At 43.0% G+C, this 27,786-nt stretch overlaps 3 long non-coding RNA genes and 1 other non-coding gene across 4 annotated transcripts in view; 2 read left to right on the top strand and 2 right to left on the bottom strand.

Annotated features, from left to right (window-relative positions):
- The first annotated feature begins 67 nt into the window (after positions 1-67).
- Positions 68-17,601, top strand: LOC113611792 (uncharacterized). The gene is made up of 2 exons (XR_003429597.1): positions 68-454; positions 16,424-17,601. It is a non-coding gene; the product is annotated as an uncharacterized LOC113611792 (long non-coding RNA).
- LOC113611791 (uncharacterized) lies at positions 16,657-23,087 on the bottom strand. The gene is made up of 4 exons (XR_003429596.1): positions 22,054-23,087; positions 20,461-20,528; positions 19,614-19,705; positions 16,657-16,764 (listed from the first exon to the last, which is right to left on the bottom strand). It is a non-coding gene; the product is annotated as an uncharacterized LOC113611791 (long non-coding RNA).
- TRNAQ-CUG (transfer RNA glutamine (anticodon CUG)) lies at positions 22,963-23,034 on the bottom strand. The gene has a single exon. It is a non-coding gene; the product is annotated as a tRNA-Gln (tRNA).
- Positions 23,088-23,097: 10 nt separating the features above from the next.
- Positions 23,098-27,786, top strand: part of LOC113611793 (uncharacterized) — a 64,184-nt gene continuing 59,495 nt past the window's right edge. The window contains exon 1 of the long non-coding RNA XR_003429598.1: positions 23,098-23,198. This is a non-coding gene — a long non-coding RNA (uncharacterized LOC113611793). The remainder of the gene's footprint in view (positions 23,199-27,786) is intronic.

Below are 27,786 nucleotides of genomic sequence, written 5' to 3'. Positions count from 1 at the left end.
GCTGAAGGGGCAGTGACGTCACAATATCCGCCCACTTCGGGAGTCCACCAAGCCGAGGTAACACGCCTCTTATCCTTTATTTGAGATACAGCGGGATTTTGCCACTCTCCTCGAATTCTTACCTTTTGTCCTGCGTTACACTCCGGGGAAAGGAATTCTGGGATCGTGTGTTATGCTGATACAAAAATTTTTTAAGTAGTAAAGAAGTTGTAAAACAATGGATACAAGTATATATGTATGTGTCTTGTGTATAGACATACAGATTCAGGGTTTCATCTCAGAGTGCTACTCGGTGTATTTTCTGTGCACGTCCTTCTATACTTCAATCTCGTGGTATCCCAGGGACCATGTTTTTCCTTTCCCCACCATACAGAATACAAGAAATGAAGATTCTGAAAAAGAAGGTGATGACCAAGATAAGGGATAGAAAGATGACTTGTTTGCTTGAAGAGAGGTTGGTTGGTTGGTTGGTTTTCTCTTACTGGGTAAGACCGGGTTAGACCTGAGGGCGGGGAGGGGGGAGACTGCAGAAAGCAGCCAATTTGTGTTTTCAGACCAGAGAGCAAGGAGTGGTGTAACTTGATCCTTGAGGATGCCTTTGGCATAAGGGGGAAGTTGACTCTTCTGGAGAATCTTGGAGTCAACAACAAAGGAACTCAGCACCCAGCTAACTTCCAGGAAGAAGCTTCCTTTCCTCCCCCCTTTCCCCTCCTTTCTCTCTCTGCAGCCATCAGAAATAAATTCTGGCTCATTTCATCTGAAATATGCTTTATTCCAGGGATAGTAATAGCTCAGAGAATCTCCAGCAAACTGGAGAACCAGACTGTACAAACAGGGAAGAATAAGAAAGGCCAATGGAAGGGAGCACACAGACCAAATGGGAAGGACACTAGTGCCCCCTGCTGAGTGACAGACCCTGTAGCTTTGCACAGGTGACACTACTGGCCCTGGACACTAGACACCTCCAATGGCTCCATGACTTCTGCTGCACCTGGTCGGTGTTAAACTAAGGATCTTGAGGTAGGGAGATTCTGCTGTTGCAGGGGACAGAAAAAATTTCCCCGGGGCCTACTCCTTGTGTCTCTCAACTCCTGTCAAATGCTGGAGTAGCTGTTGCTGATGAGGATTGGCCAGCTCTTGGTAATAGACCCACACCTTAGCCCCTAGGAAAACTAAGAAAGCAAGTATGTGATCCTTAAAAGTTGCAGAATGTGGGAAGTTCCTCATACAAAGGGGGCTCAGATACTAGATGGCTTAGATATGGCAAAAGATCCCCCCTGTACCCAGCACCCTGCAGCCAGCCCTGTGGATAACATTATAAATCCAGTGCCCAAGCCACTGCAACCCTGCCTCAAATATACACGTGTGCACGACCCAACCTCGGAGCATACTAGATGTTTATCCCTGAGCACAGGGTGAGGGTTTCAACCTCTTATACAGGGATGGTGGGTACATCATCCAGTATTATTTACATTATCTCCACTGAGAACTGAAAAGTTTGAAAGTTCATATTTCTGAGGGTAGAGTAATTGATCTAAAGCCGTGGTAAGAAATAGCCACCAAAACTGGTTCTAAATCCTCTCTTTCCACCAATGTCCAATGTAGGAGTTTCCTGTTGCTACTGTAACACATTACCACACAGTTAGTGGCTTGTAAAAACACGCATTTATTATCTTATGGTTCTGGAGGTCAGAAGTCCAAGATGCACCTCACTGGGCTAAAATTAATGTGACAGTGGAGGTGAGGTTCTTTCTGGAGGCTCTAAGGGAGGATCACTTTCTTTGCCTTTTCCAGCCTCTAGAAGATGCTCACATTCTACTCTCACAGTCCCCTTCCATCTTCAAAGCCAGTCACGGCTGATCAAGTTGTTCTCAAAACACATTATTCTGACACCAACTCTCCTTCCCTCTTTCACTTATATGGACCCTTGTGATTCCATTGGACCCTCCAGGATAATCTCCCCATCTCAAGGTCCTTAATTTAATCACACCTGCAAAGTCTCTTTCGCCATGTCAAGTAACATGTTCACAAATTCCAGGGACCAGGATGTGGACATCTTTGGGGAAGCATTATTCTGCCGCCACAGCCAGTCTCCTCAGTGAACACATTTCTGCAAACATATCAGTCAGTGGTGGCCTCTCTCTTCTGAAAGCCAGGTGAAAGCAACTGAGTCCACTGCCTTTGAATGTCAGCCAGTCAACAGCTGTGCCCCGTGTTGAGGCATTTGAGTCAGAGAGAGAGAAGGAGAAAGTCTGTGGGGAGAGGAATCTGAGGCCCCAGTGCCTGGGAAGTTCCCGGGGACCAGAGCTGAGAGCTGCAAACGCCTTCATGGGAGGAGGAGGCTGGAGAGGGTGTTAGGAACTGAATGTATGTGTTCCACCACCCGCCCCCCAAATTCATATCTTGAACCCTAATCCCTGTAGGGCTGTATTTGGAGAAGGGGCCTTTAAGGAAGTAATTAAGATTAAATGAGGTCATAGCCTTGGGACCCTGATCTGATAGGATTAGTGTCCTTACAAGAGGCGATACCAGAGAGCTTGGGCTCCTGCCCTACCCCAGCTCAAGCAAAGAGAAAAGGCTATGTGAAGACCCAGTGAGGCATCTGCTATCTGCATGCCATGAAGACAGCTCGCATTGGAAACTGAATTGGCAAGAACATCAATCTTGATTTTGGACTTCCAGCCTCCAGAATGTGTGAAAACAGATTTATGGTTAAGCCACCCAGTCTATGGTAATTTTTTATGGCAGCCCAAGCTGACTAATACAGGAGGTTACTTAGCCAGTGGCCCAAGCAGCTTCTCCTAACTGGCCTTTGTGGGATCTGCCCCAGTTTTGTTCATTTCTTGTAATTAGTACTTGCAACCTGTTTTGCCCTTGTTAGGGCTGATCGGTGACTTTAGAATGAAGATTGATCACCTGGTTTAGGATTTCATAGTGCAATTTACTCCATGTAACAATGACCTGCACCAAGGATCTTCTTAGATTTTTTTTTTTTTAAACAAGTTTGACATCTTCCCAAATATCAACCTAGCATGACTTGGACAGCTGGACTGAGATTCTGCAGAGTGACCCATGACCCCATGTGGCCTGCATTTCCTTTTCTCATGAGAGATTTCCGTGCTTTGGACTCTCCACAACCACAGACCAGGGTTTTGCTGCTGGTAAGTGATCTGTGCCTAGCTCTGGGGAAACCTAGGGAGAAAGGAAAGATCCCCAGAATCAAGGCATGGGAGGCTGCTCTTCTGGGGATAAAGGAGTCTGGAGGATGAGAGAGGAGGCTGGGGTGTGTGTGTGTCCAGCATGAGGTCAGGGGAAGTTCAAGAGAGGGCAGCTGCCATTCTGGGACCAGAGGCTAGAACCTCCATGGCATTCATACTCTGGTCATTGTCCTCCTTATTCTTCCTCAGCTTCTGCCTCCCCCGTCCTTGCCATCCTCCCCTACCTTCTCCCCAGGCGTTTTTGTTCCCACTCCTCCTTCTTGTTCCTGCCCCTCTTGCTCCCATCCTCCCATCCCTTCCCCCCCGACCCTCAGAGCAGGCCAACATGGGAAGAGACTGCCCCAGTCTGAGGGAGTATCTTCCACCAGCCTGAGAAACATGAACACATTGCTCTCTGGTCAGAACCTGGTTTGGTGGAGACAGAGCAAGATGGCTCTGCCTGAGGAGCTCATCCTCCACAGCCAACCCAGGCAGCACGGGCCTTAGGCCGACCCCGGGGATGTGTGGCCAAAAGTCAGGAAGCTCTCTACTGGGACCTGGAACATCTGGTTCAGGAGGCCCCAGACAGGTTAACCTTTTGATGCCTGCTTCTTTACAAGGCAAAGTTCCAAGGAAAGGGGCATGGCGTCCCCCCCTGTCCACCTGGTGTTTATGCAAGGGTGGGTCTGAGAAAACCCATCTGTTCCACGGAGACCAGCTGAAAGTTCATAGTCAGAAGTTAGTGGGGTCCCAGGTGCACCGACTCTACCACCACCTTCACTTCCTCTGCCACAGGCTCTTAGTCTTGGATGAGATTTCCACCATCAAAGTCAACCTGGGGGTGGGGGGAGGGTGGGGAAGCAACATCTGGAGAAAGAAACCTAATCTAAACTGACTAGTTCTTTTTTGTTTGTTTGTTTTTGCGGTACGGGGGCCTCTCAGTGTTGTGGCCTCTCCCGTTGTGGAGCACAGGCTCCAGATGCACTGGCTCAGCGGCCATGGCTCACGGGCCTAGCCGCTCCGCGGCATGTGGGATCTTCCCGGACTGGGGCACGAACCCGTGTTCCCTACCTCGACAGGCAGATTCTCAACCACTGCGCCACCAGGGAAGCCCTAAACTGACTAGCTCTTGTGCAATAGTATGGTCATCAATGGAGCGTTTCTAGGGTTCTGATTTGACTTTGTCTTGCTTTGCTGTTCTACATTGCACTTTCATATACTGTCTTAATTTTACTAAACTTTGTTGAAAGTAGACAAGTTTTTTTTTCTTTATTCCAATATTAGTTGGCACCTTAGTTAGTAGTGTTCTCAGCAGCAGAATAATGCCCCCTCTAGGTTGTCCCTGTTGTAATTCCCCAAACCTGTGAATATATTACATCACATAGAAAAGGAAACTTTGCAGCTCTGATTAGGATAAAGACCTTGAGATGAGGCGATTATCCTGGACTATTCAGATGGGTCCCCTGTAATTACACGGGACCTTAAAATTGGGAAGCAGAAAAGAAGGTCAGGATGATGCAAAGCGAGAAGGACTCTACCTGCTGTTGCTGGTTGTGAAGATGGATAAAGAGGGCACAAGCCAAGGAATGTGGGTGACCTCTAAAACCTTTTCAGAAAAGACAAGGAAACAAATTATCCCCTAGAGCCTCCAGAAGGTAAGGCAGCCCTATTGACCCCTTGATTTTAGCCCAGTGAGACCTTTGTTGGACTCCTAACCTACAGAACTGTAATATAGTAAATGTGTGTTCGTTTAAGCCACTAAACTCATGGTCACTTATTACAGCAGACATAGAACACCAATTCAATAAGTGTCTAGCACATTCACCTTAGCAATAATAAGATGGGGGACACATGAACCCTGTATAAATCTGCAGGTTGTCTGTCTGTCTTTGGCTGACAAGTCAAGAGATATTGGTACATGTTTGAAGCATTACATTAGGTATGTTTTTTCCTTTCCATTTTTTTCCCCTAAAGAACTCTCACCCTGTTTCCTGCACAGGTGTACCCAAGATGGTTCTCATTGCAATTACAGCAAATTGAAGACATTGGTGGCGACACATTTGCTTTTAAGAACGGGTTCTAACATGTAGAGGGAAACAATATAATTTATGGAAAGTTAAATACTGTAGAATCCTCCATTCCAAAGATACATTTTTTGCAACTTTATTTTTATTAGGGTGAAGAACTACTTTTCAAAGGTGAAACACAAGAATGCCTTTTAGGAGTTTTTCCTAAAAGTAATTGATCCTGACCAGGTCTGAGATTTACTGGATTCATATGCTGTTGTTCTCATAAATGTTACATCCATAAAATGAAATTCTTAGAAGTAATATTTGAGTTCTCCATTGACTACTGATTACACCATCAATGCCTTCCAGCCCTGGCAGCACAGGGAGGAAGGAAGAATTGCTGGGATGCTTGCATCACCACAGGGCAAGAGGTCCTCAAATTTTACTACTTTATCTTTAAGTAATACTTCATAGATTGGCTGACTTTTCATCCATTCTGCTAACTCTGCCAGTGAGTTCCTCAGTAGTGACAGCTAAAGGCACTCATGGAAAATACTTAAATAACCAAGTGTAAAAGCAGAAGTCATCTACTACGGAAGGAGAGCATGTGTCTACCTCAGGCCTGAGTCTTTTTTTTTTTTTTTTTGGCGGTACGCGGGCCTCTCACTGTTGTGGCCCCTCCCGTTGCGGAGCACAGGCTCCGGACGCGCAGGCTCAGCGGCCATGGCTCACGGGCCCAGCCGCTCCGCGGCATGTGGGATCTTCCCGGGCCGGGGCACGAACCCGTGTCCCCTGCATCAGCAGGCGGACTCTCAACCACTGCGCCACCAGGGAAGCCGAGGCCTGAGTCTTTTGATGGATCTTTTTGTGATTGATGGTGGTGGTGGTGACAATGGTTGAGCTTTTTGTTCATGTTGTTGCTTAATTTTTCAACCATTACTAGGAAATAATTCTGCAGTGAGTGCTTGATTTTAATTCTGGCAGGCAAAAGAACATAACTAAGGACTTTTCCCAAGGAATGCTTTGAGATCTTTATGTCAATTTGTGGTATGACTTATACACTTTTCAATTAAAGATTCTTAAAGGAAGACAAGCTTATTTATAGGTTTGAATCAGTCTTATAGAACAATAGGTTTTCAACTGGGATCCGCAGCCCACCCGCATCAGAAACATGTGGTTTGTGTTTACGTGAAAAACGCAGACTCTAGGCCTCACACCAAGGAAACCTCTGGGGATTGGAGCCCAGGAAGGAGTTTCTGTAATCTCCACAGCTGATTCTGAGGCACTCTAAATGTAAGAACTGCCCTTTAGTACTTTTAGATAGGGGATTGTTACAAAATGACAAGAGGGTAGATCATTCTTTTAAACTTAGACTTCAAGCATTAGACAGTGAGGTGAGCTCTTCGTGACAGTTTGTCTTTCCTATTCCCCACTCAGCCTAGGGACTCGTGCAGAAATTAGAAACAAAGTAGGGGGAAAAAATCGTATTGCTTTGTACACATTTTTTTTGAATTTTATTTATTTTTTATACAGCAGGTTCTTATTAGTCATCAATTTTACACACAGCAGTGTATACATGTCAATCCCAATCTCCCAATTCATCACACCCCCACCCCCACCCCCCGCCACTATCCCCGCTTGGTGTCCATAAGTTTGTTCTCTACATCTGTGTCTCAATTTCTGCCCTGCAAACCAGTTCATCTGTACCATTTTTCTAGGTTCCACATATATGCGTTAATATACGATATTTGTTTTCCTCTTTCTGACTTACTTCACTCTGTATGACAGTCTCTAGATTCATCCACGTCTCTACAAATGACCCAATTTCATTCCTTTTTATGGCTGAGCAATATTCCATTGTATATACGTACCACATCTTTATCCATATGTCTCTCGATGGGCATTTAGGTTGCTTCCATGACCTGGCTATTGTAAATAGTGCAGCAATGAACATTGGGGTTCATGTGTTTTTTTGAGTTATGGTTTTCTCAGGGTATATGCCCAGTAGTGGGATTGCTGGGTCATACGGTAATTCTATTTTTAGTTTTCTAAGGAACCTCCATACTGTTCTCCATAGTGGCTGTATCAATTTACATCCCCACCAACAGTGCAAGAGGGTTCCTTTTTCTCCACACCCTCTCCAGCATTTGTTGTTTGTAGATATTCTGATGCTGCCCATTCTGACTGGTGTGAGGTGATACCTCATTGTAGTTTTGATTTGCATTTCTGTAATATTTAGTGATGTTGAGCAGATTTTCATGTGCATCTTGGCCATCTGTATGACTCCTTTGGAGAAATGTCTATTTAGGTCGTCTGCCCATTTTTGGATTGGGTTGTTTGTTATTTTAATATTGAGCTGCATGAGCTGTTTATATATTTTGGAGATTAATCTTTTGTCAGTTGATTGGTTTGCAAATATTTTCTCCCATTCTGAGGGCTGTCTTTTCGTCTTGTTTATGGTTTCCTTTGCTGTGCAAAAGCTTTGAAGTTTCATTAGGTCCCATTTGTTCATTTTTGTTTTTATTTCCATTACTCTAGGAGGTGAATCTAAAAAGATCTTGCTGTGATTTATGTCAAAGAGTGTTCTTCCTATGTTTTCTTCTAAGAGTTTTATAGTGTCCATTCTTATCTTTAGGTCTCTAATCCGTTTTGAGTTTATTTTTGTGTATAGAGTATGGTGTTAGGGAGTGTTCTAATTTCATTCTTTTACATGTAGCTGTCCAGTTTTCCCAGCACCACTTATTGAAGAGACTGTCTTTTCTCCATTGTATATCCTTGCCTCCTTTGTCATAGATTAGTTGACCATAGGTGTGTGGGTTTATCTCTGGGCTTTCTATCCTGTTTCATTGATCTATATTTCTGTTTTTGTGCCAGTACCATACTGTCTAGATTACTGTAGCTTTCCAGTATACTCTGAAATCAGGGAGTCTGATTCCTCCAGATCTGTTTTTTTCCCTCATAGCTTTAGCTATTCGGGGTCTTCTGTGTCTCCATACAAATTTTAAGATTTTTTGTTCTAGTTCTGTAAAAAATGCCATTCGTGATTTGATAGGGATTGCATTGAATCTGTAGATTGCTTTGAGTAGTATAGTCATTTTCACAATATTGATTCCTCCAATCCAAGAACATGGTATATCTCTCCATCTGTTGGTATCATCTTTAATTTCTTTCATCAGTGTCTTATAGTTTTCTGCATACAGGTCTTTTGTCTCCCTAGGTAGGTTTATTCCTAGGTATTTTATTCTTTTTGTTACAATGGTAAATGGGGGTGTTTCCTTAATTTCTCTTTCAGATTTTTCATCATTAGTGTATAGGAATGCAAGAGATTTCTGTGCATTAATTTTGTATCCTGAAACTTTACCAAATTCATTGATGAGCTCTAGTAGTTTTCTGGTGTCATCTTTAGGATTCTCTATGTATAGTATCATGTCATCTGCAAATAGTGACAGTTTTACTTCTTCTTTTCCAATTTATATTCCTTTTATTTCTTTTTCTTCTCTGATTGCCATGGCTAGGACTTCCAAACTATGTTGAATAATAGTGGTGAGAGTGGACATCCTTGTCTTGTTCCTGATCTCAGAGGAAATGCTTTCAGTTTTTCACCATTGAGAATGATGTTTGCTGTGTGTTTGTCGTATATGGCCTTTATTATGTTGAGGTAGGTTTCCTCTATTCCCACTTTCTGGAAAATTTTTTTCATAAATGGGTGTTGAATTTACTCAAAAGCTTTTTCTGCATCTGTTGAGATGATCATATGCTTTTTCTTCTTCAATTGTTAATATGGTGTATCACGTTGATTGATTTGCTTATATTGAAGAATCCTTGGATCCCTCGGATAAATCCCACTTGATCATGGTGTATGATCCTTTTAATGTGTTGTTGGATTCCGTTTGCTAGTATTTTGTTGAGGATTTTTGCATCTATGTTCATCAGTGATATTGGTCTGTAATTTTCTTTTTTTGTAGTATCTTTGTTTTGTTTTGGTATCAGGGTGATGGTGGCCTCATACAATGGGTTTGGGAGTGTTCCTCCCTCTGCTATATTTTGGAAGAGTTTGAGGAGGATAGGTGTTAGCTTTTCTCTAAATCTTTGATAGAATTCACCTGTGAAGCCATCTGGTCCTGGGCTTTTGTTTGATGGAAGATTTTTAATCACAGTTTCAATATTAGTGCTTGTGATTGGTCTGTTCATATTTTCTATTTCTTCCTGATTCAGTCTTGGCAGGTTGTACATTTCTATGAATTTGTCCATTTCTTTCAGGTTGTCCATTTTATTGGCATAGAATTGCTTGTAGTAATCTCTCATGATCTTTTGTATTTCTGCAGTGTCAGTTGTTACTTCTCCTTTTTCATTTCTAATTCTATTCGAGTCTTCTCCCTTTTTTTCTTGATGAGTCTGGCTAGTGGTTTATCTATTTTGTTTATCTTCTCAAAGAACCAGCTTTTAGTTTTATTGATCTTTGCTACTGTTTCCTTCATTTCTTTTTCATTTATTTCTGATCTGATTTTTATGATTTCTTTCCTTCTGCTAACTTTGGGGTTTCTTTGTTCTTCTTTCTCTAATTGCTTTAGGTGTAAGGTTAGGTTGTTTATTCGAGATGTTTCCTGTTTCTTAAGGTAGGATTGTATTGCTATAGACTTCCCTCATAGAACTGCTTTTGCTGCATCCCATAGATTTTGGATCGTCCTGTCTCCATTGTCATTTGTTTCTAGGTATTTTTTAATTTCCTCTTTGATTTCTTCAGTGATCACTTCGTTATTAAGTAGTGTATTGTTTAGCCTCCATGTGTTTGCATTTTTAACAGATCTTTTCCTGTAATTGATATCTATTCCCAAAGCATTGTGGTCAGAAAAGATACTTGATACAATTTCAATTTTCTTAAATTTACCAAGGCTTGATTTGTGACCCAAGATATGATCTATCCTGGAGAATGTTCCATGAGCACTTGAGAAAAATGTGTATTCTGTTGTTTTTGGATGGAATGTCCTATAAATATGAATTAAGTCCATCTTGTTTAATGTATCATTTAAAGCTTGTGTTTCCTTATTTATTTTCATTTTGGATGATCTGTCCATTGGTGAAAGTGGGGTGTTAAAGTCCCTTACTATGAATGTGCTACTGTCAATTTCCCCTTTTATGGCTGTTAATATTTGCCTTATGTATTGAGGTGCTCCTATGTTGGGTGCATAAATATTTACAATTGTTATATATTCTTCTTGGATCAGTTCCTTGATCATTATGTAGTGTCCTTCTTTGTCTCTTCTAATAGTCTTTATTTTAAAGTCTATTTTGTCTGATATGAGAATTGCTACTCCAGCTTTCTTTTGATTTCCATTTGCATGGAATGTCTTTTTCCATCCCCTCACTTTCAGTCTGTAGGTGTCCCTAGGTCTGAAGTGTGTCTCTTGTAGACAGCATATATATGGGTCTTGTTTTTGTATCCATTCAGCTAGTCTGTGTCTTTTGGTGGGAGCATTTAATCCATTTCCATTTAAGGTAATTATCAATATGTATGTTCCTATTCCCATTTTCTTAATTGTTTTGTGTTTGTTATTGTAGGTCTTTTCCTTCTCTTGTGTTTCTTGCCTAGAGAAGTTCCTTTACCATTTGTTGTAAAGCTGGTTTGGTAGTGCTGAACTCTCTCAGCTTTTGCTTGTCTCTAAAGGTTTTAATTTCTCCAGCAAATCTGACTGAGATCCTTGCTGGGTAGAGTAATCTTCGTTGTAGGTTTTTCTCCTTCATCACTTTAAATATGTCCTGCCAGTACCTTCTGGCTAGCAGAGTTTCTGCTGAAAGATCAGCTGTTAACCTCATGGGGATTCTCTTGTGTGTTATTTTTCCCTTGCTGCTTTTAATATGTTTTCTTTTTATTTAATTTTTGACAGTTTGATTAATATGTGTCTTGGTGTGTTTCTCCTTGGATTTATCCTGTATGGGACTCTCTGTGCTTCCTGGACTTGATTAACTATTTCCTTTCCTATATTAGGGAAGTTTTCAACTATAATCTCTTCAAATATTTTCTCAGTCCCTTTCTTTTTCTGTTTTTCTTCTGGAGCCCCTATAATTCGAATGTTGGTGCATTTAATGTTGTCCCAGAGGACTCTGAGACTGTCCTCAGCTCTTTTCATTCTTTTTTCTTTATTCTGCTCTGCAGTAGTTATTTCCACTATTTTATCTTCCAGGTCACTTATCCGTTCTTCTGCCTCAGTTATTCTGCTATTGATCCCATCTAGAGTATTTTTAATTTCATTTATTGTGTTGTTCATCGTTGCTTGTTTCCTCTTTAGTTCTTCTAGGTCCTTTTTAAATGTTTCTTGCATTTTCTTTATTCTATTTCCAAGATTTTGGATCATCTTTACTATCATTATTCTGAATTCTTTTTCAGGTAGACTGCTTATTTCCTCTTCATTTGTTAGGTCTGGTGGGTTTTTATCTTGCTCCTTCATCTGCTGTGTGTTTTTCTGTCTTCTGATTTTGCTTACCTTACTGTGTTTGGGGTCTCTGGAGCTCCTTTAAGCAGCACTCTTAATCCCTCTCCTCTCACACCAGGAAACAAAGAGGGAAGAAAAAGTCTCTTGCCTCTTCGGCAGGTCCAGACTTTTCCCTGGACTCCCTCCCGGCTAGCCGTGGCGCACTAACCCCCTGCAGGCTGTACTCATGCCGCCAACCCCAGTCCTCTCCCTGTGCTTCGACAGAAGCCCAAGCCTCAGCTCCCAGCCGCGCCTGCCCCGGCGGGTGAGCAGACAAGCCTCTCAGGCTGGTGAGTGCCAGTCGGCCCTGATCCTCTGTGCGGGAATCTCCCTGCTTTGCCCTCCGCACCCCTGTTGCTGTGCTCGCCTCCCTGGCTCCAAAGCTTCCCCCTCCGCCACCCGCAGTCTCTGCCCGCAAAGGGGCTTCCTAGCATGTGGAAACATTTCCTCCTTCACAGCTCCCTCCCACTGGTGCAGGTCCCGTCCCTATTCTTCTCTGTTTATTCTTTTTTGTTTTGCCCTACCCAGGTATGTGGCGGGTTTCTTGCTTTTTGGGTGGTCTGAGGTCTTCTGCCAGCATTCAGTGGGTGTTCTGTAGGTGTTGTTCCACGTGTAGATGTATTTCTGATGTATCTGCGGGGAGGAAGGTGATCTCCGCATCTTACTCTTTCGCCATCTTCCCCGAGACCTGTAAAGCTTTTGATTTCTCCATCGAATCTGAATGTGATCCTAGCCGGGTAGAGTAATCTTTGTTGTAGGTTCTTCCCTTTCATCACTTTAAATATATCATGCCACTGCCTTCTGCTTTGTAGAGTTTCTGCTGAGAAATCAGCTGTTAACCTTATGGGAGTTCCCTTGTATGTTATTTGTTGTTTTTCCCTTATTGCTTTCAATAATTTTTCGTTGTCTTTAATTTTTGCCAATTTCATTACTATGTGTCTCAGTGTGTTTCTCCTTGGGTTTATCCTGTATGGGACTCTCCACACTTCCTGGACTTGGGTGGCTATTTCCCTTCCCATGTTAGGGAAGTTTTTGACTATAATCTCTTCAGATATTTTCTCGGGTCCTTTCTCTCTCTCTTGTCCTCCTGGGACCCCTATAATGCGAATGTTGTTGCATTTAATGTTGTCCCAGAGGTCTCCTAGGCTGGTTCATTTCTTTTCCTTCTTTTTTCTTTATTCTGTTCCGCAGCAGTGAATTCCACCATTCTGTCTTCCAGGTTACTTATCCGTTCTTCTGCCTCAGTTATTCTGCTATTGATTCCTTCTAGTGTATTTTTCATTTTAGTTATTGTATTGTTCATCTCTGTTTGTTTGTTCTTTAATTCTTCTAGGTCTTTGTTAAACATTTCTTGTATCTTCTTGATCTTTTCCTCCATTCTTTTTCTGAGGTCCTGGATCATCTTCACTATCATTATTCTGAATTCTTTTTCTGGAAGCTTGCCTCTCTTCACTTCATTTAGTTGTTTTTCTGGGGTTTTATCTTGTTCCTTCATCTGGTACATAGCCCTCTGCCTTTTCATTTTGTCTATCTTTCTGTGAATGTGGTTTTTGTTCCACAGACTGCAGGATTGTAGTTCTTCTTGCTTCTGCTGTCTGCCCTCTGGTGGATTAGGCTATCTCCACATTTTGTTTTAATAGCCACCAAAAAGGTTGTTTCATTTCCTCTCACTGACCCTGTCCACTATTTATGTAACCCTTCAACATATCATTATAGCAACATATATAAATATATATCACACATTTATTCACACATATGCATATTCTAAAGCACTGCAAAGACACAGACTAGGCTTTAGCACAACTGAGGTCTGCTCACATTTCACTTAAAAATGATCACTGGTTCGTTTACCGAAGACTTTCAATGGGCTTGGATTTTTGGATTTGTTGTTTCCCTGGTGTCACTTCTGTCATCCCCAGTGTCTGTCTCCTCTAAGTTGGCTGTCTTAGTGAAGCAGTCATCTGAACACCAGGACACGAAGACCTCTACCATCACCCTGTTTGTGTGTTTCCATGAACCAAGGCACAGCCCTGGCATTTCCCTACCCCACGAATGGCCAAAGATTCAGTGTAGCAACAAACGTTCATTTTGATTCAAGGTTTTGTACATTCCATCCATCATTCTGCTAAACCAGCCAGCATATTATGAGAAAAGCCTGAATATTACAGTATTCTGTTAGAATGCAGGTGAGCTATTCCCCAGAATCTGTGGGGGAAAGAGGTGTTTAACTTTTTATTCAGACTTGCAAGAGGATACTGTGGTGACGATCTACCAGGTCAGGGACATCTTGGCTGATGGCTCAGGAAAGCAAACCAAGGCAGGTACATAAGACACAACCTGAGGCCTCCTGGAATATTCTTCTTAAAATATCCTATTGTTCCACTCGTAATGTTTTTGTCCCCATGGTAGTATTGGATACTGGATTATTATCAAACACAGGATGATCTGCTTAATGTTTCCGGCCCTGTCTGAATTTATCCATAGGAAATCGTACTGTTCTTGAGGAAGAGGAAGACCAAGACCTTATCTGTTCTAGGTAACTATGAAGAAACATGGGTCTTAATTCAGCAGTGACATCTGGTCATCTCAGATGCAGGGAAATCTGAAAGTGCTGAATATGCCTATTTCTTCCATTCTGGCAACCACAAAGTGTCCCTTTTAATAATGTTGTCTGCTTTCACTGCGGTACTTGTATAGGCCCCTTTATGAATCCCTCTCAATTATAGTAACCTACAGTCAGTTGATGCAGGGGTACTAATCAGCCACCCGATTTCTTGCAGTCTCCTGTTCTCTCCTTTCTATTAAAACCAGCGTGAGATACATATCTGCCTCTGCCTGTTTGGCCTTACCACACTGGCAGGTATTTGATGGCAAGGAAAGGAACGAGAGAAAAAATTCGTATCACATCTCAGTATTAGAGAAATTGGCCTTGAAGACACAGGACTTCTAGGAGCCCATTAGGCTGCTAGAGCCTGTTCACTTGGCTGCTACATGTAAATTTCACCAAAAACCTATGCTATTGTTGAAGCCGCCTTTACAGTTTCTAAGGGCGTGCATGATGTGACTGCTGTGTACTGGGGTAGTTCAGTCTCCTTCCTCCTGGGCTCGTTTCTGATCAGTGCTCAGAGCATGTCATGCTCACTTTCTCCCCCTCCCTCTCTCTCCTTTTCCCTTTGCAAGCACCCGCCGGCCCCAGATAGGAAAGGATTTTTATACCTCCCTTTATGGGGACTTCCCATTTCTTTTCTGTGACTGTTAGGCAGCTAGCTACAGATGAGCAGCAGGGGAAGGCAGAGGTGGAGACTCAGGATATATTGTGCATTGTGTCCAAGTGAGTCATGTGTGAGGGTGCATAGGTGTGTGCTTGTATAGGCTAAGCATGGAGTCCAGAGTATAAAATAGTACCTCCCCTTCCCACAATAATGAAATTTAGTGTTTCCTTTTCTACTGTTAAAATGCAACTTGCAGTTCGCTATTCACTAAATGGATTTCCCTAACGGGTTCAGAACTGCAGATTCAACAAATTGATTTTTTTTTTCACTTAATTTTTTCCTTATGCAAAAACCCCATAATGAATCTTAGGCCTCATTCTCCTACGTTTATCCTTTTTCATGCGCTTCTCTGCACTAGCATAAAAGAGTAGGAGAGACTCTTTCTTTGGGAAAAGTTTGAGAAGAAAGTGATGAGAATCTAGTATAACTAAAACTAATGCTTTTTCACTTTTACTTCAGAGTTTTGTTTTTCTATATGTTGAGAATATTCCTAGAAATGCCCTAAGGTGGATCCATCATGAAGTTACCTTTCTAGAATGTTGGTGTCCATGGGATGCAAATGGGTTGGGCCACAGTTACACTCCCTGCTCTCTTTTTGCTAATTTCATTTTGAGTTTCCTGTTTTTCCATTTGTTCCTCAGCCCCTTTGGAGAAGGATTTCTCTGCAAAGCCTTATTCCTGTCCAGGAGGGTGACCAAACAACCTCCATTAACTGTTGACACCTCCAGATTGGAGCCTTTCCTCTCCCTTCCCCCAAATATATGGAAAGGGCCTGTGGCCTGGGTTCTAGGGCCAGGGTTGTCAATAACAGGCCACGTGGTTTTAGTTAGTCCCTAGCCCCTTGGAAACATAGCTCCTCATCTGTAAAAGGTGGAACTAGACTTGGAAACATTCTGAGGTTCCTGTTGGCTCTCACATTCCGGGGCTTTCCCTGTAGCCTGCCCCTCCTCCTCAGAAGGCAGGGACGTAGAGATAGAAGAGGGTGTGTTTCTCTACCAAGGATCCTCTGCTCCCATAGCAGTCTGTTTCTGAAAGTGTACAAGGGATGCTAAGCACATCCATCCTGGTACATGTGAGAAAGTCATCATTCGGTCCAGATGAAGGGGATTCAAGAGGGACGTACGTGGCTGCTGAGGATTGGGTGGTGGGGATTCGGTTAAGGCTTTGCAGCAGCTTTGAGCTGGGATATCATCAAGCACTGGTGGGGTGAGGACAGGGGTCCCTAGATCCTGCACCACAGGCTGGATGAAAGTTTAGGGAGGTATTTCCTCTAACTCATGTACCTCACTCTCCACTTCAGCCAGCCTGTGGCTCCCCCTTCAGCTCCTCCTGTCGACAGGAGCTCAGCCTGCCCCTGGCCTCTGTCACCATGTAGCCATCCCTCCAGGCTCAGCTATCAGCAGGACCTAACAAAACTCACATTTCATCTCTCTCTCCTCTCTCTCCCTCTCTCTCTCTCTCTCTGTCTTTCACAGATACCAATTACTTTAGGAACTAAGAAAAGATATCGCCAATTTGGAAGAAACCACATTATAAAATGTACCTTTTCCATTTGATGAAAATAAATCTGCAGCAGCAAGTCAAGTTAAAGCCCAAACAGAACCCTGGAGGGATCCTTTCCTGAGAATCAACCTTACAACCAACAACTACTCTCCACACGCCAAGACCCAGATCTGATGGAAGAAATCCCAGTTATCAGCCTCCAAGGGTGATTCATTGATAAGGAGACCGATGCTTTGATGGACACACAGTTTGGAGAGACCTTAACTCTTGCTCGTCTCAATGTTCATCCTCCACACACCGGCATCAGGAGCAACTGGAAGAAGGCAACACGTCAACCCGGTCATTCTTTGCCACTAGATGGACTGTACTAGGATCTGAGGGCATTACCTATGCAGTGTTCTTGCTGAAACTGTTTAGCCTGAGTTTCATCATGAGGTAGTTATCAGATGACTGCAGAATTTAGGCCATTGAACAAGACAAGTGGCCTTTCTTCAAACAGTCAACGTCTCCACAAATAAGACAACAAAAAGGAGAATAGGTGTTTTGGATTCCCAAGGACTAAAAAGATTGTGTCAGTATATTTCTTTAGTCCTTTGGAACCCAAAACCTCTCCTCAGCTTTCTGTGGTTGTCTTCAATGGTGGTGACATTGACTTGCTTGCTGAGGACAGGTCAGTTGTCTGGCTCAAGGGTCTACATTTTGCAGTTGTCTGATCATTTCCTCAAGGGTTCAGCTGAAGCCTTTTTGCCAAGAACACCACTTACTGCATGCTGTGTGCTTCCAAGCACAGCCCCTTTGGAGACTAAGAGTGTCCACTTTGCCTGTCACCACTATTGTCATTTTAGCATTGGACACTTTGTTATGCAGGGGCCATGAGATCCGTTCACTGGAAAGACATGTTTTCTGTCTATAATCAGTAACTTGATTAGCGGTACTTTGAGAGTTTATGAATATCTTGTTCCGTGATGCTCGTTCTCTAAATATTTTACCATCCCTTATTGTTCCCTCATGTATGTCAATTATCATACTTGTGTTTGTACCCTGGACATTTTCTAATTCAATCATTCTGTAAACTTGTATTCCTGGCCTTGTGCTGTGGGAAAGACAATCCATACCCCTTCCATATCATTAAAAGTGTTTTTGAGTTTCACTGTGGACTCATGCGTTTTTAAAATTCAGTGTTATAATCCATTATTATCATGATTGATTTGAGTGGGTATAGATATAAATTAATATAAATATTCTTGTTTCTCCTATTCATCTTTATATCTTAAACTCTCCCACATTTTTTAAGCTATATTTACCATTTGTAGGCGATTGTATTTACTGTGTTTGTTTTCTGTGTTATTTTATTTTATTTGTGTGTGTGTGTGTGTTTGGTATTTACAAAGGACTGGCTAAATGCACTAATTTTAGCTAGGGCACTAAAATTTTTGACCCCTTAGTCCCTTAGTATGTTGTCACATTTCTAATATTTGGAATATAAGTTTTAAATGACATCTCTCAACTTCAACTTTTACCACTGTGATGATCAAGGACATTATTCTACTTTTCTCTTTTCTTCTGCCTTTACCTACCACTTCTTACAGTATTATTTCAAGCCAATCAACCCTTTACATTCGATTTTTCCCACCTTGTCCCCACCTCTTTTTTTTTTTTTTTTTTTTTTATGAGGGAACCGGCAAGGTAGGGGTAGGAGCTGGAGGGGCCCACCGGGCCCTTTATACACCCTAGTGGCACAGGATGGCTGCCCCACCCTGGGAGTGCCAGCAGCCTCCCTGCAGAGGCCCGAGGGTATGCCCAGGCTGCACCCAGAGCAGGGCCCATGACACACTGGCTTAAATCTACAATTACATATATTCAATGATGACCAGCTGTACAAAACTCAAAAGTTTCCTCAGTCAGCTCTTGATGAGTAGAGTTCATCCTTAAAGATTCCTCATGATGGAGTAAGGACTCCCTAAGTTTGGCATATTTAATACTTGTTTTCTATTGCTTTGATACATGGACAGCTTGACTGAATATAAATGACTTGACCATAATGAATTTACTGATTTTTTAAAAAACATCTTGCTTTGTATGTTCTATTGAGATGTAGAATGTAACTTTCTCTCCATTGAGGGCAAAGGGAGGCCTGGAGCTTCACAGAAAAAAAATTTTTTTTTTAATCTTAAAAATAAATAAATTAATTAATTAAACAAAATAAAATCTTTTAGCTCTATAGGATAGGTCTTAGAGTTGACCATTCCAGTTCTATTTCTCCCAGGTCTCTATGACTTTCTCTCTGATCCTTTCTCATTATCTTTTATTCATTACTATTCTGTTTGATGCTTTCATTTTTTCGTTCAATGTCCCTTCTAATTTCAGACAAATATGATCCCTTATGTACTTTGTCATTTAGCCTCTTTTCCAGAGAATTTTCTTTTCCTTCAATTTTTTCTAATCTCTGCCAATTCTAATTTCTCATTTCTTCTTTCTTGTCTACTTCTGTTTTGTGTTGTGTATTTGTTATGTGAAGTTTTGGGGCTTTTCCCTGTGTGTGTGTATGTGTGTGTGTGTGTGTGTGTACAAATGCTTTGTTCACAAACACTTAATTCAGATACAGATGCCGTTTTACACTTTTCCTATGTTTTGTGATGGATTTTGAAGGGAATTTTTTCATGACCTGAAATTTTTAACTATTTATGTTTTTTATCCTGTCATCTTAGAATAAATGTCTGTTGTATGATTTTCATTTTAACATGACTGGGTTTACTTGAACGAGAAACAGCAGTTTCTAGGTAGGAACAGATTAGTGCTTTGAGTGGCTTAGTCGATTTCTTAGTTCTAGATCTGTCTTGTGCAATTATTTTAGCAGATGTAAGGTTTTGGGGAAAGGCATGGTGTGTCTCCTGATTCTGGGATTCTGTTTCTTCCAGTAGGACCTTTAACTTCTACCAGTTACTTCATTCTTTCTCTTCACCACAAGCTTCCAAAGGATGCTACCTTCATCTAGGTCTCACACTTGATCCCAGTAATTGTGCCTCCTCAAAATTGTCACCCTCTGGTTCTCTGCACTGTCAAACTCCTTCCTGTCAATTCCCCAGACACCAGAGCTATATACGACCAGGTCTTAGGCATCCTCTGAGTTTATCCACATTCTCTTTCTGTGAGTAATTTTACCTGGGTTCCCTCCTGAGTATGTCCTCCTTGCTCTCCTCTCCTGTATATGCAGAGTCTTTGCTGATCCCTCTACTGCTGTGTGGCTCCAAGACCTGGGTGAAAACAAGCCAGTTGGAATCCACAGTGTTCTCTGGCCTCCGGTTGTTTAGGGCAGGGTTATGAGTGGTGTCTTTGACTCTCTATGTTAAGTCTCTAGCCCTCTGAAATACGTGTTGATAGATTCAGCTGCCGTTATCCTAGGTGGATCTGTGGTCTCCTATCATTCTTTTTCAAATGAAGAATTTCAATAGTACACAAAATTGACAGAATTATATAATAGAACATCCCCATCTTTGTCAGCCACGTTCAACATTTATCAACTTATGGCTGAAATTGTTTTACTACAATTCCACCCACTTATCTTTTCCTATATTATTTAAAGCAAATCTCAGACATCATATTTCATCTGTAATTATGCCAGTATGTTTCCCTAAATGAAGACTCTTTCTGAAAGTATTATCATAGCACTACAATTATTCATAAATCAATTTAAAATCTTTAATATCATAAAAATAGTGTTCAAATTCCCAGTTATTGTTTTTAAGTTAGTATCCTTTCTTGGGAGCCAAATAAAATCCACAAATTGTAATCAGTAGGATATGTGTTTAAGTCTTTACATATATGTTTACCCTCAGTTCCTTCCTTCCTTCCTTCCCTCCTTCCCTCCTTCCTTCCTTCCTTCCTCTCTCTCTCTTGCTCCAGCTCTCTCTTGGTCTCTTGCTGTCATTTTTTTTTTTTTTAAATCATTCATTTGTTGAAGAAACTGAGCTGTTTGTTCTGTAGCATTCCTGCAGTCTAAATTGAATACCTGGGTGTACTTTCATAAATTCTCTTGTCCTCCATATTTCCTTTTTGGTGGTAGAATCTAGAGCAGTGCTGTAATAAAAAGAAAATACAAGGCACATATGTAATTTAAATTTTACTAGTAGCCACACTGCAAGCTAAAAAAGTATAATCACACAATAATATAAATATGACCTATTCAATACATAGCTAGTTAATGCTACACAGTAAAGGAAATATAATTCTACCAGTTTTAAAGCTGTGTTTAATAGAAAACTATTGTGCATGTCTTCAGTTTTTAAGTTTACATTCACATGAATTATAAATTAAATATAATTAAAATCCAGTTCCTCAGTCCTACTAGCTACATTCTAAGTGTTCAACAGCCATATGTGTCTAATGGCCCCTATTTTGGACCTGGCAGATACAGAGACTGATGAGATTCACGTCTGATTATCTTGGCAAGACTACCTCAGAAGTGGTGTGTGCTCTCTGATCAGGAGGCACATCAAATCCTGTGTGTTTCCTCAAATAATATGAGCAGCTCTTGGAGTTCAAGGCCTAGATCCATTAACTGATTATGTGGAGCAAAAGGGTGATGTTCCATCATCATGTATTATTTAACTGGAACACTTGTATAAAAAGAAACTTCCCCTAAATACTAAATACTGTTTAGTTATTTAGTGGTACCCTCTGTAAAGAAAACTGCAGCTTAATGAGCAATTCCCCAAGCATCTTCTGTGGTCACCAGTTAGTTTATTTCTTTTTTTTTTCCCCTGTGCTAATATGAATTCAAAGTTTCAAACACATTGAAGTATTTCAATTCATGGCAATATAGTCTTTACTGACACTCCAATTATCCTCTCTTTCAGTAGGGAAAGTGACTTTAAGCTGGCTCCTTCATTCTTTTGATAAGATCCTAATAGTCTTTGAGAACTTTCCTGATATCAGTATGACAAGGTGCTTCTGTCTCATCTTGAATATTTTCTGCCTGAGTTGGACTCAGTCATTTCTCTAAGAATCTCTGGTTTCTTTTTGTGCAAAACATTATTCTCAAATCAAATTGTGTAACCTAAAGATACTCATTGGAATTGGTTTATTTCTAGGTCTTTCCAGTGGACAGAGCTAGGAAATACTCATATTTGTATGTATTCATGTATTCACATATATCCACATTCACAATTCAAATTCAGAACTACAGGCTTTTTATTGAATGTCTATCGTACATCTGCATCTCTTTTCTCTAATACCAGTATTTTTGTTTTTAAGGACACTGGGACTAATAGAAATACGATATTTCATAGTCTCCTTTGCTTTTTCCTACATTACATGGACAAAAGAATAAAGAAATACTAACAATGCCAATAACAACACAATTGAAGAAAGCAGTTTTTAAATTCTGTCCCTGTCCTGGGGTACATATAAATTATTGTGTTTTATAGCCTCTTGGGAGAGTTCTTATCCATATGCTTGTTCCACAAAAGGCATACACAGGTTCGTTTGTTACATTGTGCTTTCAATGTCTAGAGGCGACATTTTAAAAATTAATTTAATTTTATAATGATAAAAGAATGAATGTGGTTACCAACTCAAATCAAACCAAACAAGGCATATTCACTATAGTCTAGCCTGGACTTAAGATCTGCACGTGTCTCAAAGGCCTGGGTGGATGTGGGTCAGGGATCCCTGCTCTCCTCAGACGCCGGAATCCTTGGCCTTCCTCCTCCTTCAGGCTGAGCTTGGGACGAAAGGACGAGGTTTCCTGGAGTGAAGGTTCAAATCTTAGCCTAACAGAGGCTTTCCGTGTCCAATGGAGACTTAGAAGCGAGAAATTCTGAATAAAATGGGAATAAACTGGGATAGGATCCATTAATATTCGGAATAATAGGGCACCTGAATACAATACAGTACTTCCTTCCCATCCAGGTCTGGAACCCTCGACCCGAAAGCTAAGACGCTGTCACCCTGGCTGCTCAGCGACGTCACAGCCCCGCACCGCGACCCTTTACTCACAGGGACCAGCGCGCAGTTACAAGACGTGCGGTGTGAAGCCCCCTCGCGAGGCAGGACTCAGTGGGCGCAGCCTCTGCCTTTTGCCCCCGAGACCCAGGGTGACCCGACGAGGGGGTGCCACCGGCTCGGTCCCTGCGCCCCTGGGCGGCGGGGCCGGGGCCTCCGATGGCCAGCGACTGGCAGAGTCGCCAGGGTGCAGCGGGGACGCCGCGGACTCGTCCCCCCACCTGCCCGCCATGGCGTCCGCGTGGAGCGCGCCTCTTGGAGCAGCTTGGAGCTCCTCTTCAGGAGGAGGCAGCAGAGCGCGGGGGACGCGGCTGCGAGGCGTGGGCGGCGGCAGGAGGGTCGCGGGTCCGGGGAGCCTCCTTCTCGTGACCCAGACGGTCGGGTCCGAGAGCAGGACTGAGGAGGACGCGGGGTCGGGAAAGCGCGTCCACGCAGCGCGCCTCTGAGGCGCGAGTTCGCTTTCGGGAGGAGACCGAGTAAAAGACGGCTGGGCGCTGCCTAAAGAGAAAGGTCCCACCGAGATTTGAACTCGGATCGCTGGATTCAGAGTCCAGAGTGCTCACCATTACACCATGGAACCCTCTGCCAGGCAGTCTGCTGCTCCCGCCACTGAACCTGGCTGCGCACAGCCCCGAGAGCCCAGGAGCTGCCTCCCGCCGGGCGCTCTCGTCACTCCGCCCCGAGCCAGCTTCCTCCGCGACGCCAGAAGACGCCTGACTCGCCTGCCCTCGGCCGTCTCTTCAGGTTAGTTTGTCGTGGAATGAGATGAACTCCATTCGGGGTGAGCTACAGGGAAGGGCTTTTAGGGCTCCCCCAAATCCACCTGCTCTGCCGGCATTTCTAGAGTTTTCTGCCCTGAGGTAAAATTCCCGCGAGGAAAAAAAAAAGGTTCCTTTCCTCTTCTTTCCCAGTGTCCTATTCCCGCTGCCCTGGGAGCTCTGAAGACCCTCAGAACAGCCCCTGGGACTTCGTGGGATGACCCCTCCCTGGGACCCCAGGTCCAAGGGTAGAATCGCTGGGTGCTGGGGGCTTTGCCGGGGGATCCGGCCGCACACGTCGCACTGCAAGCGCCCAGGGCGGCTCATGGCCTGCCAGGTTATGTGACACAAGGTCCTCTGCTGAAGGCGCGGTGAGGCCAAACAAAAGGAAATGCTGGAGGAAGGTATATTGCAGGGCCACGCACGGAGAAAGGGGACTCCTGCTCAAAAGACACAAACTCCCTGATAGGTTGTGAGGCAGGAGATAGATGGGCTCCAGGCTACACGTTTAAAAGTGCCCACCTGTTCACACTTCCTGGGGTGAGAAGAAGATGGGCTCCAGGCCCGACATTCATCACCAGTCCCCTGTTTACATTTACTGAAGCAAGAGACAAACGGGCTCCAGGACTACATATTTATGACCTGACTCCTGTCTATATTTCGAGATCTGTACCTGAATATAAAAGCCAGCAATAGGGCTTCCCTGGTGGCGCAGTGGTTGAGAGTCCGCCTGCCGATGCAAGGGACACGGCTTCGTGCCCTGGTCTGGGAGGATCCCACATGCCGTGGAGTGACTGGGCCTGTGAGCCATGGCCGCTGAGCCTGCGCGTCCGGAGCCTGTGCTCCGCAGCGGGAGAGGCCACAGCAGTGAGAGGCCCGCGTACCACAAAAAAAAAAAACAAAACAAAAAATCCCAGCAACAGAAATAGGGTAAATAACCAGACACTGGATATTTTTATGGCAGGGACAGAGTGGGACTAAACCCTGTTAAAAGATCAAGTGGTCATCCATTTCCCATCCTTGGGGCAAGGGAAACATTGCACCTTGGGGGGTCAAAAAGGAGGGGGCACCACCCCATAATATGTGATGCTAAAGCCATGTAATGCTAAGGCCTCTGGGCTGTAATCCATCTTGGAAAAAAAGTTGCTCACGTGTGTTGGGGAGCGTCCTAGGGCAGGTCAGGTGTGGAAAAAGAAACCAGATAATTGGCCAAAGGTAAACAAAGACCTGGAAGAACTGCAGTATATAAATGACTTAACGGCCTCTTTACTGTGCTCCTCCTCATTAGGGAAGACGCCCACGCCCACACCCTTCCTCTCTGGGTGGGCATCTCTGCCTTGCTTCTATCTTCACTAAACAGTTTCTCTGTGTGCTCTCCCACTTCTTGTTGTGCTATGTCTCTAATAATAAACTTTGTACCTGTTTCTACAGTTTTACCTCCATGAGAAATTCATTTTTCACTGGGGGCAAGAGCCAGGGGGCGTGGTGGCTAAGATTCCTAGTTTTCATCCAGGCTACCCAGGTGCAATTCCTGGGCAGGGAATTAAGATCTTGCTTCATGCCCCCCACTCACTGCTGCCTCTCAGAGATCAGTTTCAGGGAAGAGTTTTTATAGGCAAAATTTGGGGTGCGGGGGTGGCTGCAGAGTGTGTGACATTCCTCTGACTGGTTGGTGGTGAGGTGACAGGGTGGTGTTCTAGGAATCGCAATCAGCCTCTGGTTCCAACCAATCTGGGGTCCAGGTTCTTGCACCCACTGTGAATTTACCATCCTCCAGACCCGGGTGGGTCCCTAGTTCCTGTAGAAGACCTCAAGAGACCTGTATCAGATAGTTATGTATATTCCTTGAGGAGGAAACTGCACCCTGCCCCGTGGCTGCATTATTGTTTCTTGACAGCCTTTCCTTTGTTTCTGCATTTCCTCAGTCCTCTCATTAGTAACTATTTGAATCTGCGCTTGGGAATTCCGTGAGGAGGCTGAAACCTTTTTCCTACAAACAAGAAATGGGGGACATGGAAAGGCTTTTGTACATGGGAGAGACCCACAGGGTTCTGCTCAATTTCAGTGCCCTGTTTTCTTTGATACTTCTCAGTCTTGAGAGGAACAAAGGTGTCAGACAAGAAAAGGAATAATATTTTTGATAGGTTAAAAATAAACTCCCCAGAGGAACTTGTTAAGGGGATGTGGTTTCAAGGTGTGGTCAGGTGTAATCCTATTATAGGATTTGGGCTTTAGTTGGGTGATTTGTGGGAAGATGGGAGGAAGCAGGGTTTGCTCCATATTGAATACTGTTAGCATGGGCACTTCTATGATTGGAATAAGAAAGTAACAGTCATTTCCTTATGAAAAGAGGAAGATGTTTAAAATTTTGTAGGTTGCACAGTGACCTTGTTTTTCTCTGTGACTGGACAAAATTCTGAGGTAGCCTGTCTGAAGTTGATATTCTGTATCTGACATTGTTTATTTCCAACATGAGAACAAATCAGTCAGGCTGTGAAATCCCTATAACAGAGAACAAGAAAAGAGAGCACTCTGGTCTTTTAAGCTGTAGGTGCAAACCTGACTAGGTATCAGAGTGACTTTAACAAAGTTTCTGGAATTTTCTGTAGCTCAATTTCTCACTTAAAAATGGGACAAATAGGAGTTCTTCCTACGTGGGTTGTCCTAGGTTTTAAATGAGAAGTGCAGTTAAAGCATTAAGCCCAGTGCCTAGCACATAGTAAATACTCAATACATGTTAGCTTTTATCAGTCCATCACTCTCAGCATTTTTATCATCTGCCTTATTCTTTTAAATAACTGCAGACCCTTTCAGGGTATGAATGGATTATTATAAATAAATGTTCTCCAGTTGATGGACATGAAATTGACTCCAGTGTTTATTTATACACATAATACTGCAGGGGACATCTACGTGTCTATATCTAATCCAGTAATATCTTGGTATACTCCGGGGATTGGTTCCAGGACCCCCGTTCATAGTGCAGATGCTCAAGTTCGTTATATAAAGTGGTGTAGTGTTTGCATGTAACCTATGCACATCTTCCTGTATACTTTAAATCATCTCTAAATTACTTAAGTTAAACACCTAATACTATGTAAATTCTAGGCAAATGTAACAGGGAAGAGCCAATTTTGACTCCATGTTGGATCTGTTTCTTTGACTTTAGCCTTTGCTTTTCGTTGCTTTTGCTATTATAATCATACATAGTGGCCTGACTCAGGGAACTCTACCCAGCTGTGAATGGCTGCAAGAAAGAAGAAATTAACACGTCCCCACCCTGAGGCTGGCCATTCCAGATGTTTTGCAAGACTGATGGTCTTTTTACTTCCTCACAGCTTCTCCCTCTCTGATTCTATAAAAGAAATGGGCATCCAGACCCCGATAAGATAGTTATTTTGAGACACTAGTCTGCCATTTTCTCATTCGGCGGGCTTTCCAAATAAAGTCATATTCCTTGCCTCAACACCTTGTCTCTGATTTATTGGCCTGTCATGAGGCGAGCAGAGGGAGCTTGGACTTGGTAAAGCAAATACGCCCAACAAATGTAAGTTTTGCTTTTGGAACTTTCTGGAAAATTTTTTCTGAATATTTTAATCCATGGTTTGTTGAATTTTTGGATGACCAACCCATGGAAACTGAGGGCCAACTATTTTCCATCACTGCTTGTGTATTTCTCTAATAGCTATTCCTGTAAAGGCAATTGCTCAGTTTAGAAATATACTTGTACATACATATCTAATTTTGCTAATGCCTGCCCTATTTCCTTGAAAAGATGCTTTACCAATTCATATTTCCAATCATTTATGAGAATACTCTTTTTCTTCATACTCTTGCCACACGCAATAGCTTCTGTACCTACCATTTATTTATTTTATTGCGGTACGCGGGCCTCTCACTGCTGTGGCCTCTGCCGCTGCGGAGCACAGGCTCCAGACGCGCAGACCTAGCGATCATGGCCCACGGGCCCAGCCGCTCCGCGGCACGCGGTATCCTCCCGGACCGGGGCACGAACCCGTGACCCCTGCATCGGCAGGCAGACTCCCAACCACTGCGCCACCAGGGAAGCCCCCTACCATTTATTTTTGCCAACAATCAACCCCTTATTGAGAGATTTCTTCAAGTGAGTTCACACTCATTGACTTAAGTGACATCCTGGAAAAGCTTAAATCCTATGATTTTTCTCTGTTCTATTTTACGACTACTCTATTTTCTCAGGTAATCTGAGCCAAGTGCAGTGTAAATATATCACTGTTGCTTGGTGGCTGCTGTTGCCTGCTGGGTTTGATACTGAGCAGGGCCCTGTGGGGCTCCTGGGCACAAAGCCTTTCTGTGTCCCCCATTTCTTTGATTACAGGAAATAGCCTTCATTCAGGCTCCATGACCTTCCAACGGGCAGATTCAAGCAGTTGCTAATTAGGGAAGGGAGGGTATGTGAGACCAGGGAGAAACAGTCAAGAGAAACAATAGTGAAGCCTTGGGGCAAGGTCCTGGTTTTCCATCCAACAGATACACACAAAGATATAATTGAGCTGTTTTGCAGATACTTGAAACCCCCTCCACGTGGAAGAAGT

This window comes from Aethalodelphis obliquidens, unplaced genomic scaffold (assembly GCF_003676395.1).
Source record: "Aethalodelphis obliquidens isolate GAN/ISIS:26980383/991018 unplaced genomic scaffold, ASM367639v1 scaffold70, whole genome shotgun sequence".
NCBI classification, from domain to species: domain Eukaryota; kingdom Metazoa; phylum Chordata; class Mammalia; order Artiodactyla; family Delphinidae; genus Aethalodelphis; species Aethalodelphis obliquidens.
This window is presented reverse-complemented; position numbering and strand designations above follow the sequence as displayed.